Consider the following 18,073-nt stretch of genomic DNA (forward strand, 5'->3'; position numbering starts at 1 on the left):
ACTTGCAAGCACTCGGAGTATTCGAGAGACGGGTGCTTAGGACCATCTTTGGCGGTGTGCAAGAAGACGGTGTGTGGCGGCGAAGAATGAATCACGGCGAACCCAGTTTCCAGAAGGTAGCTAAAGCCGAAAGGGTACGATAGGCAGGGCATGTTGCAAGAATGCCGGACAGCAGCCCTGCAAATATGGCGTTCGCTTCAACTCCGGCAGGTACGAGATGGTGTGGAGCGCAGCGAGTGAAGTGGGCAGACCAGGTGCAAAACGACTTTGCGAGCGTTTGGCGCATTCAAGGATGGAGAGATGCGGCCTCGAACCGTGTATTGAGGCGTCAAATTGTTGATTCTGTGATATCTGTTTAGATGTAAACTAAATATGTAAATGAAAAAATGAAAAGGTCCACACATGTGGAAGTGTTGGCTTGACAAATGGATTGCGAGTGATTTTACTATGCGTCCAATTGGGAATCTCGTGGTCATTCAGTAGCTGCTAGGTTGCGAAGGCCGATGGAAGTCCTTCGTAGCTTAGTTGGTTAAAGCATCAGTCTAGCGTACTGAGGGTCGTGGGTTCGAGTCCCATCGGAGGGAAAGTGGTTACCTCCAATACATTTTTCAAATCATGATCTTCCACAAAATGTACATATTCATATATGAGTTTTCAGAACATTGTAAATTAATGTCCAAGTCGGCTGGTTGAATCCCAGTAATACTGTTATTTGGCCATGCATCGGAGCCCTAGCCATATCCGTGAATTGGTTCTAGAATATCAGCAGTAAAACATCAAACCCGGGATTTATCTCTATCTACAAAACCATTTCAATCCAGCGAATTCGTTAAGTAACAAGAATTACCGTGTGTTCCTCGAACTACCAATGCTTACCAGTTCAAGTTAGTACGTATTTAAACCCTTACCTCGATTTTTTTTTCCAGCAGTCGATTCAGCCTAGGACAATGGCTCCGAGGTTTTTTAACTAGTTTATTAATTAGTTATGCTAGAAAAGTTATGCCCACTGCTTATAGCTTAGCCTCAAACAAGAGGAATTTGATTCTTTCAGCCGTCTTCAGGGTAAAGTTATTTTTGTTATACTTCAAAACTGATATTGGAATATAGGACAAAATACGATGAATCTCTGAATTACTACAACTTATTCCCCTAGCTCGAAAAACGGATTAGGCTAGGGCTCGGGTTGGTAGATCTTACACCATAAAACACTACGTAAAAGTAATCTACCAGCTTTACGGGACATGTGCGCCAAATAAGTCATTAATCTTTTCAAGCGGCATTTGAAGGGAATCTTGTCCCTTGGCTAGGCTCAAAAAGTTTTGCAACACAAAACCTTATTTTTAATGCACGAGAGAAGCATTATTACCGCAAGGTGAAATAATCAGAGCCATTATTTAATAAAAAGATTGAAAAATTACAATCGATTACGTGCAAGACGAAATCAAATACTATTGATTTATTGGTGTTTAAGAAACACAGGTTTTTGCCTAAAAAAATACACGAAATGGTTATTTTTATATATCTGTTTTTAATTATATCCAAGATGAATACACCACTAGGTGTTCCAATCTGCCAAATTCACGATTCAGCCATCTTGGATTTTAGTATGTGAGAGCCAGCCGGTTTGTTTATGTTTTGCACCGAAAATGAATTTTTCACCCCCGCCTTCTTATCGTCCATAAATTGGGCAGATTGAAACACCTAGCTGTGTATTCACCTTGATTATATCAATTACAGTAAAAAAATAACTTTTTATTGCACTTGCCTTCTTGCTCATGGCCTTCTCCGACATTTTACATTCATCTTTCGTCAATTCATCCGCTGCACAGTGTGCAAATTCGAGCCAAAAAACGGACGCAATAAGGCAAAGACAAAGGTGCTGTTTGAACGAGATGGCGCCACAACATTTAAAGTAAAATGAATTTCCTTGTATGGGCAAATCATCCGTTCTCATTAACTACGCATCGCATCAATATGAAACCTAGGTCAAAAAGCAACAAATAATTTTTAGATTTTTTGTTCCCACGACTTGTTTTACAGTTCTAAACAATAAAAGAGATTTCATTGTATCTCCATACTAAATTCTAGCTGTATACTTTCAATTTCTTCAAGACTGTTCTCCACCTCGTATGTGTGGAAGGAACATTGAAAGCTTACGATATCGAACAGCAGATGTCACTAGTGTATATGCAATATTACATTGATACAAACACACAGCAACACCACCTGTCGCCTGATAATGGAAATATTGCAATTATACCATCAGGTGTAGTAACTGTTGTTAAAATATTTAGGAAGGGCCTCAAGCGGATTTTTTGCTAGAATGCAACTGACGATCTCCTATTCAACCACGGTATGTACATATTTGGAGATTACCTTAAAAAAATCACAAAAATCCAAAAAATCTGATAGTGCCGACCCCTTTGCCGTTAGAGAACTGGAAGTGTCCTATTTTGTCCAATTTCCCCTACAAATAGACGATTTTGCTAATTCATATGTTCACATCAATCGAAAAGACAGGGAAAACCTTGACTTGTGTTATGGACATATCATAATAGGCCTCCCATATATTTTTGAACACGGATAAGTGTCTCATTTTGTCTAATATCCCCTATAAAATGCTTCAGATGATACTCATTTAAGATTCGAGGAGATCATCAAATGAGTTACTGTCAGTTATGGAATTCAGGACGATGAAATAGTTTTATCCTTGGACAATTCACTGAGAATATGTTTAGTGTCTGTTTTTGTCTGATGCCCCCTATAATCTAAAAATATTTCCAAAAGTATAACATCAAATCAATTTTCATTTTGGAAAATGTACTAAGATCCTTGAAGACTATTGTAGGCATATCAAAAGGCTATTCCTTTTTTGCAGGATCCCTTCAGTGTCTCATTTTGTCCAATATCCCTTATACGCTGAACCGTTTTTATTCAATTTATCAGAACACACAAAGTAAAAGCTTGAGAAAATTTTGTGAAAATAGACGAATTATATGGACAATGTGACTTTTCCTAGGGGGTTGAATGATGTGCGATTTTGCCAAATATCCCCTATAGTTAAATGAAATTTTAAAATCAGATAGAGCAAATCAATTAATAACTCGGAAAATTATATTAGCCTCCTTGCTTACTTAGTGGACATATTAAAGAGAGGTTTTTTTTCTATTTTAGAGTGCATCGTCCAGTGTCTCTTTCTGTCTAATACCCTCTATACATTGAAATTCTCTTAATGCACAAAAACATCAATTAAAGTTCTAGAGAAATTTGTGAATTGTGCTAATTTTAGCAAATCACTTGAATCATAAAATAAGGCCTTAGATGATGTCCAGATGATTCGTTGATTTTCACAAAATTCTTTAGTTATTTTGATTTGTGTGTTCGTATGCATTTAAATATTTCCTAGAAGGATATTTGTCGGAATGGGACACTAGACGGTGCACTTAAAAAAACAACCTTTCTTTTAATAAGAAAATTATTTTGAGCTTTTTAGTGGAATGTCTTCACTTGTCATAAGACGAGTTTGTACCTTCCCATTTAATTCCACCACTTGACCACAACCTTTCTTTAATATGTCCACTATAATATGCAAGGATCTTGATATAGTTTTTTAAGTTATTTATTGATTTGCTCTACTATATATTGGAACTTCATTTAAATATAGGGGATATTGACCTAAATCAGACATTACCCAGCTCCCTGTTAATTAGCTAAGGCCTTATTTTATTATTCAAGTGATTTGCTAAAATTAGCACAATTCACAAATTTCTCTCGAACTTTGATGTTTTTGTGCATTAAAAGAATTTCAATGTATGTATTAGACAGAAAGAGATACTGGACGATGCACTCTAAAAAGAAAAAAAAACCTCTCTTTAATATGTCCACTAAGTAAGCAAGGATGCTAATATAATTTTCCGAGTTATTAATTGATTTGCTCTATCTGATTTTAAAATTTCATTTAACTATAGGGAATGTTTGGCAAAATCAGACATTATTCCACCCCCTAGGAAAAGTCACATTTCATTGTCCAGATATTTCGCCGATTTTCACAAAATTTTCTCAAGCTTTCAATTTGTGTGTTCTGATAAATTGAATAAAAACGGTTCAACGTATAAGGGATATTGATCAAAAACAATAGTCTTCAAGGATCTTAATACATTTTCCAAAATGAAAATTGATTTGATGTTATACTTTTGGAAATATTTTTAAATTATAGGGGGCATCCGACAAAAACAGATACTAAACATATTCCCAGTGAATTGTCCAAGGATAAAACTATTTCATCGATCTGAATTCCATAACTGACAGTAGCTCATTTGATGATCTCCTCGAATCTTAAATGAGTATCATCTGAAGCATTTTATAGGGGATATTAGACAAAATGAGACACTTATCCGTGTTCAAAAATATATGGGAGGCCTATTATGATATTTCCATAACACAAGTCAAGGTTTTCCCTGTCTTTTCGATTGATGTGAACATATGCATTAGCAAAATCGTCTATTTGTAGGGGAAATTGGACAAAATAGGACACTTCCAGTTCTCTAACGGCAAAGGGGTTGGCACCATCAGATTCTTTGGATTTTTTTAAGGTAATCTCCAGATATGTATATACCGTGGTTGAATTGCGTCCGTTTTTTGGCTCGAATTTGCACACTGTGCGCTGTCTGGCAAGGAGAGAAGACGATTCAAAAGGTTTTATAGCCCTTTCCAATTCCAATATAAATCTATAGAATCAGACGAAGAAGAGGTTCTCCCATGACTTGGACTGGTTTTTGATTCCATCCTTTGGTTGAGGTGCAGCGTGAGGCGATGCTTCGCCACTTGTCGTACGATGCTCACGGTCATGCCGAACCTGTATTGGGGGTTGGGATAGTGCATAAATTGTAGGCACCTCTGCCATCCATATTGCTGCGTGCTACCAAGCAAGAAGCGCAGCGCAAAACAGAAAGCTCGTTTCCGGTGGAAAATTCAAAAGGAGTGGCTGCAGGAGGTGAATAAAAGGCGATAATAATCTTGTAATACTTTGATTTATTTGCACTTTTCACACCCGGGGAAAATTTTGCATCCTCTTTGCACTTAAGTGTTGATTCTTGATCCCTTCGTATGAATCGAGAACGATGGAAACGAACGCCAGGGGACGAACAAAGTTGTAGAACCGAGGTTCCCCGTTTGCTTTTTTGGAAAAGTCCACATTGCTTAGAAAAGATTTTTTTCGAACTGTCGAACCATTATTTTATTATTATAGGGACACGGCAGGTATTTCTGTCCATCGTCATAGGGGCTAAAACCAACGAAAGCAACGTACATTTGCTAGAACTCCACTATAGCAGAACGTTTCTCCTGAGTTTACGATTTGGTATGCATGAGTTTTACAAAAAAGCGTCTCTTTTATTGGTTTTCGAGACTATGACGAACAGACGAAAATACCTGCCGTGTCCCTACTAGTTTATTATTAATCATGGGTAGTACGTGGTAGTACCGTTTCATGTGGTAAAGTTCTAGAACGTGTTTTAGTAACGAAAAATATTTTATCAAGTATTGACGTAGGACTTACATCTTTCTTTACTATACTGGGTGTTTTGGCAAGGTTTTTAAGTCAAATACCCCTTAAGTATTTTGGAAGTAACTCCAGAATAATGGATAGAAGTTTTGGTGTAGGCGAAAGCGTTAACTCCACGGTGCATTGATCATATCTATCAGTCGTGGCTGACTAAAACTAAAGCACTACATTCTTTTTATGGAATTTGAGTAATGTTCATTTAGCATGTGTATATGACTCAGTTTTAAGCTTCAACGTGATTTTGAACTACAAACATGTTTCGTTTAGATAATCTTTAATTATAATGTAATGTAAAAAATCATTTCAAGTTCTTACCTACAATGAGACATCGTCAAACTTCGTTTGGGAAGTTCTGTCCGAAAGAAAGACGGTATCTTTTTCGTGAACTGCTGTGTGTATAAAGTAAAGCTTTTTTCCACGTACTATTCAGCTCCGGCCGCACCGAGCGCTACGCCGTAAAATAGAGGAATGTTAACCGACCCGGACCGAAAGTTTGTGCATTTATCGGTACACTTTCGGCTGCCAAAAACGTATGTTCATCCTCGGCGGGATTCGGATGCTACAATATACGAATCGAGGTGATCTATCTTCTCAATTCGCCTCTAATGCACTACCTCAACTGGATGTGCATTACAGTCGAGTAGAAGAATCAACCTTCTTCAGCAATAGGAAAGATATCATCTGTATCCAGCCAATCTTTTCCTTTTGGCTGCAGCAACGAACTCGTTGATGACATGCGAGAATAAATATATTTGCCAGTAGAAAGCTAACCGAGCAGAAATCTAAATGGAATTTTGCTGGAGAATTATTGGCGCAAGACTAGCAGATGCTGATCGATGGCATTTTGATAGTTTGTCCATACGGGTGAATAATATTGAAAGGAATTATTTTCCAATCACTAGGGGAAAGACCTTGTAATATATTGCAGGCGGGTTGTCTTGGTCTTGCAAAATTTTATCATATTGAAAAACTAGAGTTTATTTTTTATCATTATGGTACAATGGCACAGCTTGGAAAAGACCATACCCATCATACTATGACTCAGTGGAAGTAATTGAAGATTTTTATATTCTCATAAGTGCGTAATTTTCTAAAATATTCAAAAATAATTATATATTAGGCCATTCAAATCAAGTGTATTCATTTAAGGGCAATTTAATTGATGTTTTTATTACCCAATTGTTTTTTTGTAAACCCATTTCCCAACAAACAATTTAAGCCGAATAAGCTAGTTTTTAGCTGATGAAAACTATTTTTGACTATATAAGCATTAAGCGCTTTACCCACCTCCAATGATTTTTGGGATAGTAATTATGAAATACTCACTTATTGGATATGAAATCCACTCAAACACAAACTGTAAAACAAGTTATTTATAGTTAATCCGAAATTGCAAATCAGCAGATTTCATAAACATCATCTTGAAGTTCCATGAATAATTATTATTGAGCGTCTTTCGGGAAATGTTACAGAGTTAAAAGACTTCATTATTTGATTTGTATTATTTATTTATTATTATTGTTATACATCAACAGGCTGCCCCAATGGTGTTATGGGTGAAATACAATACAATACAATAGTCATAATAAAAACATACAGATAGTCAAGCAGCCCTGTCGTCCTGTTTAGTCACGCTTAGTCGACATCTAAGAAGCTTTCCCCTAAAGCAAAAATTTGTGTTGGTCTATTTTAGCTCATTAAAACTCATATTCGCCTATATGGGTCTCAGTATGATAGTTACACACTTAAAATAAATCGCCGAATTCGGTAAAATTTTACCGAACTCTCAACAGCAGAACTGTTCGGTAAATAATTTTACTGATTTTCGGTGATTTTGACTGTTGAGCAATGGAAAAAATTACAAAAAATCTGTAAAAAAAATTACCGAACAGTTCTGCTGTTGAGCTTTCGGTAAAATTTACCGAATACTATAAAATGAGTTAAGTGTGTACTATCAACTGTGAGTACAAAAAATAGTAAACCAATCGGTTTTAAAGTTACTATCAACTCCCCCAAAGCTATCATGTTGTGCATCCGCGAGTACGGCTTCGCACTGCCGGCGCCCCCACGAGTCGCAGTTCAGCGCTGATAGTTACTATCAACTCCCCCAAAGCTATCATGTTGTGCATCCGAGAGTACGGCTTCGCACTGCCGGCGCCCACACGGGTCTTGATTCTGCATTGAAAGTATTCTATTGTTCACCTAAAATCGCATTCCAACATCCCCTGAAAACATATTTTATTTTGGGATACTTGGGTCATAAGTCAAGTCAATGCAACACACAATTAGCTTGGTCATTGAAAAAACAATAAAATTTACGCCGGAGACCCTCTCGGAAATGGAAATGGAAATCGAACACTTGAGAAACTCGATTGAATATCCAAAAACAACAACAAACAAACAAACCAACAACAACAAAATGAACAAAACCTGCCAAAGCCGTCATTCCCCCTATGTCAGAGAAAGTTTTCGTTATTCGAAAAACTAACAGTGGGTAATGTCTGTGACATAACCGCGAAGTGGACGTAGGACTTGGCTTGATCATGCATGTAAAAATAAATATTTTGCTCAGCATTATTACACGTTTCGTTACCAATCTAGAGAAAAAATATCAAAATGGAAGGCAATCAATCGATTTTTTATCTAATGTTGATTTTTTTTTGTCATTGATGAAAGTATGTAAAAAGATAATTCTTTGATAATTCTATTCGGTTTCTGCATGCCGCATGCCTACCACGAAGATAGTCGTGAAGCCAAAAGTAAAAAGACGATTTCCGTCGTCACTACTTCATATAATCGATTGCACGTCATTATAGACGGAGTAGTTAAAAACATAATGACGTCTAGAATAAAGAAATAGTACGAACTTTGGTAACATAAATGTTTCGATAGCATTTATAACATCTTCATACGTTACTTCAAATTCATTTTCACAAAGAAATAATAAAAATCTTCGCTGGGCAGCTGCCGCTTGAAGAATAATGGTATGAAGTCTTCGTTCTTCGCTGTCGTCATGACAATTTGGTTGCACGACGAAAGCTAACGTTGTGCGCGTCATTGATGATGCGTCGAGTAGCAATGAAGACAATAAATCTCGTCGCTACTGCGGTTTTTCTTGCTGCGACGATGACTATTGTCAGGCCTGTCCCTGTCGCTGGATGTTGGTTCTCTACCGACCGCTCAAGATAAAATTTGAGCAGGAACTAAACTCGCTTGAGCCATGATTTTATCATTATATCAGAACTCTAGCCGAAGCTCCGCCTCTTTGATGAATAAGACCATTGAACTGCTAGTCGTGGGTAATTAAAGTGACAAAACATTTCAAAATTATTATTTTCTAAATAATAACTAATGAATAAAAGAATTCACTATGAAAATAATTATATATGGGACATTCGAAGTATTTTCAATGCCATAATTGCCAAAAAAAGATGAACTATAGCATAGGAAATCCGCCGAAGCTCCGCCTTTTCGATGAATAATATCATTGTAAATCAGCTGATGGCTACACCTTTACATTGATCAATAAAGCGAATGATTTCTTCATTATAGCATTGCAACTTAAGCCGATGTTCCACCTCTTTGATGAATACATCGCAAAACATTTGTTGGTTCTACCTTTACGTTGACCAACCAAGCAAGAATCCCCATATATTGGGCAACAGACAGCACATTCACACCATCTTGGGTTACCAAAAATGACTAACTCCTAAACATGATGTCCAGTGGTTCGATAATTGCAAATATTACACTAATTTTACAATTTTTGAAAATTTTAATTACATTTGTTAACAGTTCATTTTTAAACTAAGATTCCAAAATGGGATCATGTGATGATTTCTAGCACATTATTTCGACATGTTATGCTGCACATTGAATTATACGTTTAAGCACCCCTCGCAATGTCTCTTCACTACATTTCTTGTCTTTTGTGAAACCGCGACGCTACTGAGTTAACTCTTCAATATAGCTAGAGTGGTAATAGTGGTAATAGAGTATACTTGCTGAAATACAAAATCACGTTAACCAAGAATATTCAAAAGCTTCATACCAACGTTTGAAAGTTACACAAAATTCAGTAGCTATTTACCTATTTACATCAACAAATAAATCAAATTTTAAATTGAAATATTTAGACTCAAAACAGTGACAATTTTTGGAATTCTAATGGAGAAATTTCAAAAATTTTCGTTGAAATCTTAGAATAAGAAACGCATTTTCTTTTGTCGTGAGCGAGGAGGACAGAATTTTGTAACAATTCATCGCCATGAACGCGAATTAATAAAATTGTCACGCAAACGCTCTCTAATTAGTTGATTGTACTACATTTTCAAAATGATTCTATTGCGAAAAACTCTTTAGTAAGTATATTAGTGGTTCTGAAAAGATCCATTCACAATGTTAGATGTAAATTTCCTCTTGAGCGGTTCAACTGGGAGTTTATGATTGTTTAAAACATTATGAATCGATGTCTGCAGGAATACCAAACGCTTAACCGCTGCTACCATCGGCCGAGAAAACTTGATCAGTAGTGTTGTCGTCGACACTCTATCGTCACACACCGCCGTACCGCGCTTACTGTTGGCTTCTCGACAATGACGGGCTGAAAATGCCGATGATGCTGACCTGAGAATGCTGACGATTCTGCCTTGCTCTTTAAAAGGCTTAGGTTTGCGAATGCGTGGCTGAAACGATGATGCAACCGTTCAAAAATTCCGACGATGCGCTGCTGTTATTGCTTTGCCTGTTTCGGTCAGATTGAGAGGAAAAATTCGCGCTGCGCTATTTTATGCCTTCTTAGCAGACCTAGCGTGAGCTCATTCGTTGACGTCTGCACCAATCAGAACGTCGTAATGGAATGATGCAAAAATGATGCGGTACCCATATTTATAGGTTTTCGTGAATTCAATGCTTTGCTTTGAAAACAGTTTTCGGCCTATTGAAACAAGTTTTCGGATATTATCAAGCATTAATATGAAAGGCATACTTGAAAGCTGTCGATTGAGGGGTTAACTGCAGAAATCTGTTCACTAGGGTAAAAGCTGTTACCGTTTGAAATCTTTCAACACAGCGTAACGCGGCCGATTTAGAAATTTTGAAATGACACCCGGTATAGTAAAGAGAGACGTAAGTCCTACGTCAAAACGAACAGTGGGTAATGTCTGTGACATAACCGCGAAGTGGACGTAGGACTTGACTTGACCATGCCTTTGAAGATGTATAATATATCCAAATCACTCACGTCATCTAATTTGTATAAAAAATCGGCGATAACAGCCAAAACATTATTATAACAATTTTCATGAGCAATATAGGAAAAAATATCCCAAAAAGAAAAGCTCTCAATCGATTTTTCATCTAATAGTGGAATTTTTTGTGATTTATTTCATTATATGTCACAGTTCTTGTTATGTAACGGTTATGAAAAATCTTGAAAATCTGCTATTCGCGTATAACATTTTATCTCTAGAGTATTTTATAATTTTTAAGAACTCTTTAGTAAGTCTATCAATGGCTCTCAGAAGAACCGTATGCTTTGAAAATAAACATTTTCTATGTCCATCTGTTGCGTCATATTGCAGCGGACTGTAAGGCTGATGCTGGGTGCTCCTGGGTGGAGCGCAAAACCAAAGCTATCTTCATGCAGCGTATCCGCTAGACGTGTGCTGCTTCTTAAATGGAACCAGCGGGATGCGAATTGCCTTAATGCAGCATGCGACGAACCAGTGACGAATGCCACCCAATTGCGAAAATTATTATTAACTCTCTTGGCCCTGATAAGGGCCGAAAATTAACTCCTTTCGGGGAACTGGTTGACCGAGGGGGTTTCTTTACTCGAAACCAAAACACACACACACACACGCGATTTCTTCAAGAACATTGCAGTTCTTTCTCTTGATTTTCTTCAGCTTGTTTCGGCTCGATACCAATGCCGGCCGGTCTCGGCTCAACACTGATGCCGGTCGGCCTCAGCTCTTCGTTGATGCCGGCTAGTTTCGGCTCGACTCTGCTGCTGCTGCCGGTATCTCCTCGGCATTGTTGCGGTGTCGGGTCTGTAGAATGGGCTGCTTCTGGAACATTTTCTGCGGCTGTACTGGCATGCTTTGGCTGATATGATGGTGGCCTCGGCGCTGCCGGGCGAAAAGCGGATGATGCGAACGATGCTGTTTTGCGAAAAGTTGCGAGTGCTGTCGAATCGATGCTGCTGTGGCTTTGGTTGTCCCGGTTAGAATGAAAAAAAAAATCGTTTTGCGCTATTTTATGCCTTCTCAGCAGACCCAGCGGCAGCTCATTCGCTGGTGTCTGCACCAATCAGTACGCGGTAATGGATACTTTGCATTGAAAACAGTTTTAGGCCTATTGAAACAAGCTCTTCGTGTCTAATCAATGATGAATATGAAACGTGTACTTATAATCTTTTGATTAAGGGGTTTGTTGTATAAATCTGTTCAGTCAGATGGACGCTATTCACCTTCAAAATCTTCTATTCCAGCGTAACGCTCTCGATGCCAAAATATTGAAATGACACCCGGTATAGTAAAGAAAGGCATAAGTCCTACGTCAAAATTAACCTTCAAATATGTACTTCAGAAGTTCAAATTATCCTATGCTGTGCTGTAGGATCTGTCAAAGTTAACAGCGTCGGTTGTTTAGTTTTTATTTCTTGACTTGGATTCATCTATACCATTGTAAATCAATTGTAAATCGATTGAGCGGACGAACATCAATCGCAGCGGCAGTGTCGGTAGCGATCATCTTGTGTCGTCGAGAGCAGCAGAGACCATGCAAGTCTCGTTTGGATTGGTAATTTTGCCGTCGGAGATTTTCTTTACAAGATTGGGACCATCGTTTCCTCAAGTGACAAGACATTTTGAAATGATTCGAAATGAAAATATTTTGTCATGATTTCTTCAGCATAGCATAGGAACTCAGAAGCCGGAGCCGAAGCTCCGCCTTTTCGATGGACAATACCGTTATAAACCACTTGTTGGCTCCTCCTTTACATTGACCAATCAAGAGGAAATAATTTGTCACATGTAATCAATGTTTTGAGTTTCAAACTCCGCCTTTTGGTATTGTTAGCGTTGTATGCCGTTCTTTGGCACTACCTTTTTATCGACCGATATCGTAAATCACTTAGAACAAGAATAATCAACAACTTTCTACCAATCTTTTAGAAGTAGCGCGAAATACATTAGCTGCTTAGTTATGTAAATAATGAAACCAACATGACCAAATGCCCATGATAGCTCTCTATTTCGAGAACATTTTCCCAAATTGTTCACGAACAACTTACACTCAATATATAAATTTCAGGAATCAATTTCATAGAGATATTTTTAGGGCTATTTTTATAAAAATATGCCCAAATCTCTCACATATTGGAAGAAGAAAACGGCGATATCATTATTATTACCATTTTCGTGACCAATTTAGAAAAATATCTCAAAAAAAGCTATAAATCGATTTTTATTTAATGTTTATGTTTGTGGCATTGATGAAAATATGAAAAAAGATAATTCTTTGACTTCTAGAGATGACACCATTATTCTCCCTGTCGTTGGATGTTGGTTCCCTGCCGGCTGGTCAAGATAAAATTTAAGCCGGAACTGAACTCGCATGAGCCATGATTTTGTCATTATATCAGAACAACTCTAGTCGAAGCTCCACCCCTTTGATGAATAAGACCATTGTAAACCGCTTGTTGGCTCCTCCTTCACCTAGACTGACCAAACGAAAATGTCATGTTGTGAATTACAGACTGTCTGTTAGCGTAATTTACCATTTGTAGCACCATCTATTCTTCAACCAACACTGAAAACTACGTCGAACAATAATAATCAAAAATGTTCCAGCAATCTTTTAGAAAGTATCAAAGAGTCATTTTTCTACATATTTTTATCAAATGTCAAATAAATCCAAAATTCAAATAAATCCAATAGATAAAAAATCGATTCATAGCATTCCGTTTTGGTATATTGTTAATTGGCCACGAAAATCTTGAAAATCTGCTACTTGCGTATAACATTTTATCTCTAGAAGATTGAATTTGGCACAAAAGTACTATTTTTAAAGCGAAAGGTATTGAAAGCTTTAATATTAAACTCTTTAGTAAGTATCAGTGGCTCTCAGAAGAACCGTTTGCTTTGATGGCATACATTTTCTATCTCCATCTGTTGCGTTATGTTGCAGTGGACTGTGAAACTGAAACTGGGTGCTCTGGGGTGTGCGATGTGTGCTGGTTCCCCAATGGAACCGGCGGGATGAAAACTGCCTTAATGCAGCGACCGACGAACCAGTGATGAATGCCAACCAATTGCGAAAATTATAAACAACTCTCTTGGCCCTGATAAGGGCCGGAAATTAACTCTTTCAAAAGCAACTGGTTGACCGTGGGAGTTTCTTGCTCGAAACCAAAACACACACAAACGATTTCATCTAGAACACCGCCGTAAAAGCGACGAATTCCAACCTATTGCGAAAATTATCACTAACTCTCTTCGCCCTGATAAGGGCCGGAAATTAACTCTTTCAGAGGAAACTTGTTGACCAAGGGAGATTCTGGCAGGAAACCATTCTAGAACGTTGTAACTTTTTCTCTTTTTCTCTCTTCACCTTTCTCTGCTCAACACTTGATGTTCGTCAAAAAACTGATTCATGGTGCTGGGTAGCACCCCGGTTTTGTTCATCGTTGATGATGATAATATCCCGTTGGAAGTTCTGAACAGAATGAGAAGGAAGAATCGCGTCACCCTCTTGTATGGCTTATTTTGGTGCACAGTTGCAGCTTATCCGCTAGCGTCTGCACCCATCAGAATCAAGCGAACAAATGACGCGAGGAACAAGCGGCACCCATATTTATAGGTTTCAGTGCAGTCAATGTTTTGCTTCGAAAACAGTTTTAGGCCTATTGAAACAAGTTTTTCGGGTCATATCAAGTATGAATATGAAAGGCATACTTGAGATCTGTCGATTAAGGGGTTTTCCGAAGAGATCCGTTCACTGGGACAAACGCTATTATCATTCAAAATCTTTCAACACAGCGTAACGCGGTCGATTTAGAAATATTGAAATGACACCCGGTATAGTGAAGAGAGACGTAAGTCCTACGTCAACACAACTGCAAGAGCCCTTGAAGCCTTATCGACGACGTATGCGATGTGCTTCTTGTAAGTCAGTTAAGAATCCAGGATTATCCCGAGATCCTTCACGTGATTCAGCTCCTTCATAATCGGCTCTTTCTTTCGAGAAAAAGTAATAGCGGAGCACTTTGCCGGGTTGATCACCATTCGATTCAATGAACACCAATTTGCGACGGCGTCGAGTTGGAGTTGAAGGTCTACGCAATCTGCATATGTGCGGAGGTGGCACTAAACTTGGGTGAATGACAGTCTTCTAAAGTAAGCGTTAGTTTCCGATCCGTAAGATAGGAACCAGCTAAGAAGATCGCCGTTGATTCCAATCCTCTCAAGCTTAGCGATTGCAACCTCATGGTTCACCTTATCGAAAGCGGCAGACAGATCGGTGTAAATATCATTCAAACGTTTTAGTAAGCTAGAAGCTAGAAGTTAGGCACAGTAGATTTGTCGTAGTGGATCGACCGACAATGCACCCATGTTGATCATCGCTCAGGTACTGCTTACAATGGAATAGCATTAGATTCATGACAACCAACTCAAATAGTTTTGAAACAGCACTCAATGAAGTAACGCCCCGATAGTTATTGACGTCACGCTTGGTGCCTTTTTGTAGACTGGGAACATTTGCGCCTTTTTCCAGCATGACGGGAGCAAACCGGATGATAGAGAAAGCTGGAAAATGCATGTGTTGCGGTAGTTGCGGTATTGGAAATTGTCGTGTCTGAAACATCCTCGCTGCTTAGCGCCTGATTTGTGACCGGAACATTCTCTGCGGCAAGTGAGATGTGATCGGCAGGGAGCTCTTTAATTGATAAAACGCTGGCAAACTAAGCAAAGAACAGCCTACAGATATCTTGTTGCGTCGAGGCCGATACGTCGTGCAATACGAGTGCCGTAGCGTGAGGTTGACCAGGTTGGCCCTCGCCAAGGGCGCCAGGCCTTAGGGGGGCGCCGAAATCCAGAATTTCACTATGGGATGATGAAAAAATATTCTCATATTCACTGGTTCAAAGTGATTCAGTTTGAAGCTTTTATCAAACGATTTCCATCGGAGACTACATCCATAGTCAACCGTTCGAATAATTTCCGGAAGGCCCTTCTTCGTTAATAACTGTCTTATTCATCATTTACCTGAAAGAAAAGGAAGTTAAATAGAAAAACAGAAAAGGCCATTGGAAAGATACATGGAATAAGCTTCTGGGGAAGGAGCTCTAGATAAGGACTTCAATACGCTAAAGGAGAAACACAGAGTAGACTGTAAAAAACGGATCTCTTGGATCTATATAAACTAGCAAAACTTTAAACATGGATAAGTATTTGAAATGACGGCACTCATCTAACGACATGATGAATACGAGAATCAGAATCTAGGAATTATAGTATTGATGGTATCTGACCAAATTTACTTGTCCAACAAAATCAACCAGTGCCACTAAACGTGACCATATGAATTTTTCACAAAGGAGGACATTTTACTAGAATCATGACAAAAAGGAGGACATTTTGTTGTAAAAGGAGGACAAATGACCAAATTCAAAAATTTTTGACATACCTTATTTGAACAATTTAAATTAATTTAGAAAAAGACGATTATTAATTGAATAGTTAGTCCTTAAACATATCAAGTTTTGTCACGAACAACCAGCAATATTTTTTTCGAATTAATTATGCTGAAAAAATTCAGAATAGGAGAGGAGAAATGCGTGCTGTTCTATATAAACTACTTATTCTTATCTCGAATGCATTTTTTGCCCTCTATGTTATGGATGAAATACTGTCATGTAGATAATAAAATACAGACCAAACTTCTTTTTAAAAATGAAAAAGGTTTTTCAATCCATTTCTGATATTAGAAGTTAGTTAATTACGCACTAGGTCAAATTGTTAAAAAAATAGCAGTTTTTATTCTTGCTATATTGGCCAATTCAAATGTCAAAGTCAACAATTTATATTTTTTAAATTATAAACTTAGTGTCTCGCAACACCTGAATTCAAATTGATAACATTCCAATTAATTGTTTTCCTGATATTTCCAGAACAAAAACTGCTTTTTTTTTTTGAACAATTTGACCTAGTGCGTAATTTTTGAACACATTTTTTGAACAAATTAAGCAATCATATTCGGCGATTTCACAACATCAAAACGAGTTATCGTTTTGCTCTCAAGCTTTGCTCGGGTAGGTTGCACATATGGCGGTTTTTGAGTGCTCGACGGAATTTCAAGCGTCATCCACGATGGCTTTCGCCTTTAGCCTCGTGCTAACAGCAACAAGTACTCCTCCTCCTATAGCTTTCACGCTGTTGTTTGAGTTGCGGTCACATGGCAGGAGGGGCTCGACTGCGTTGAGAGGGATAGAGGCTTCCTCAGAGCTTGCGGCAAGATTGCGTCCCGATGTTCAACTTGTGAGTTTCAAGTGAGGCTGACTAGATATAGACTAGATGGGATGGGTTCGAATGGTCCGACAGAGATTCCTTCCGGCCAATACCATGATTCGCTGACTTTACTAGTTGCAGATTTAGGTACAGTCACTTTAAAGGACACGAAAGACAAATCGTTGATGTGCTTTCCACGAGGAACGAGCTTTGTCACTTTTACACCGGATGAACTAGTGTTAGAGATATCCATTACGTACTTCTTTTTTTTCCAAGTTGGTCTATTTGGTAGGCTCAGGCGTGTATGTAGGCGAGGGTTAGGAGCCAGCGTACTCGTGGTGACTCGAGGTTAGTTTACAATGTTCAAGGATGGACGGGGCTTAGGATTTGGGATAAGGAAATTTCAGCTTCTCAACCGGGCATTTGGCATCAGTGACGATGTGGCGTGTCGTCGTGCTCGAGGAATGGTTCGACTGGGAGCAGCTTCCGAGTGGCTTACGTACTTCTTCACGTCTTCTTTATTTTGGTTAGGCTTGAATGGAGTAACGTAGAAGGACTCCACCTCATCAGTGGCAGCGTCACTATTCGCCACTTTCAACGTTACGCGATTCGCATCATTATTGATGGAAGATGCAGATCTTACTTGAGCAGCGGGAGGCCTAGAAGATGTTCCGCCAGCACTCATGTCACTTCCGGCTAACTGAGCAGTTTGGCATGAACAGTTCGAATGAGAGCTAGAGACAGTATTGATCTGTTGTTTCTTTGACAGTACTGTCTTTGAGCTGGACGGTTGATGGGCAACGATCTGAATCCTTTCGATGTTGGAACCAACAACATTTTTTCCCGGAATGTGAGCAATGGAACTGTTGATCTCATCTAGGACTTCGAAGAAGAAGGTTCACAGGATCTAGATCTGTTAATGGGGTCGTCCAAAACGTCGTCTAAGTTGAGCTCATCGATACTCTGGAGGTATGTGGTTTGATCGGTTACATTCATT

At 38.5% G+C, this 18,073-nt stretch overlaps 1 non-coding gene across 1 annotated transcript; it reads left to right on the top strand.

Annotated features, from left to right (window-relative positions):
* Nucleotides 1-510: 510 nt before the first annotated feature.
* Trnaa-agc (transfer RNA alanine (anticodon AGC)) lies at nucleotides 511-585 on the top strand. The gene has a single exon. It is a non-coding gene; the product is annotated as a tRNA-Ala (tRNA).
* The last annotated feature ends 17,488 nt before the right edge of the window (nucleotides 586-18,073 follow it).

This window comes from Armigeres subalbatus, chromosome 2, assembly GCF_024139115.2.
Source record: "Armigeres subalbatus isolate Guangzhou_Male chromosome 2, GZ_Asu_2, whole genome shotgun sequence".
Taxonomy (NCBI): domain Eukaryota; kingdom Metazoa; phylum Arthropoda; class Insecta; order Diptera; family Culicidae; genus Armigeres; species Armigeres subalbatus.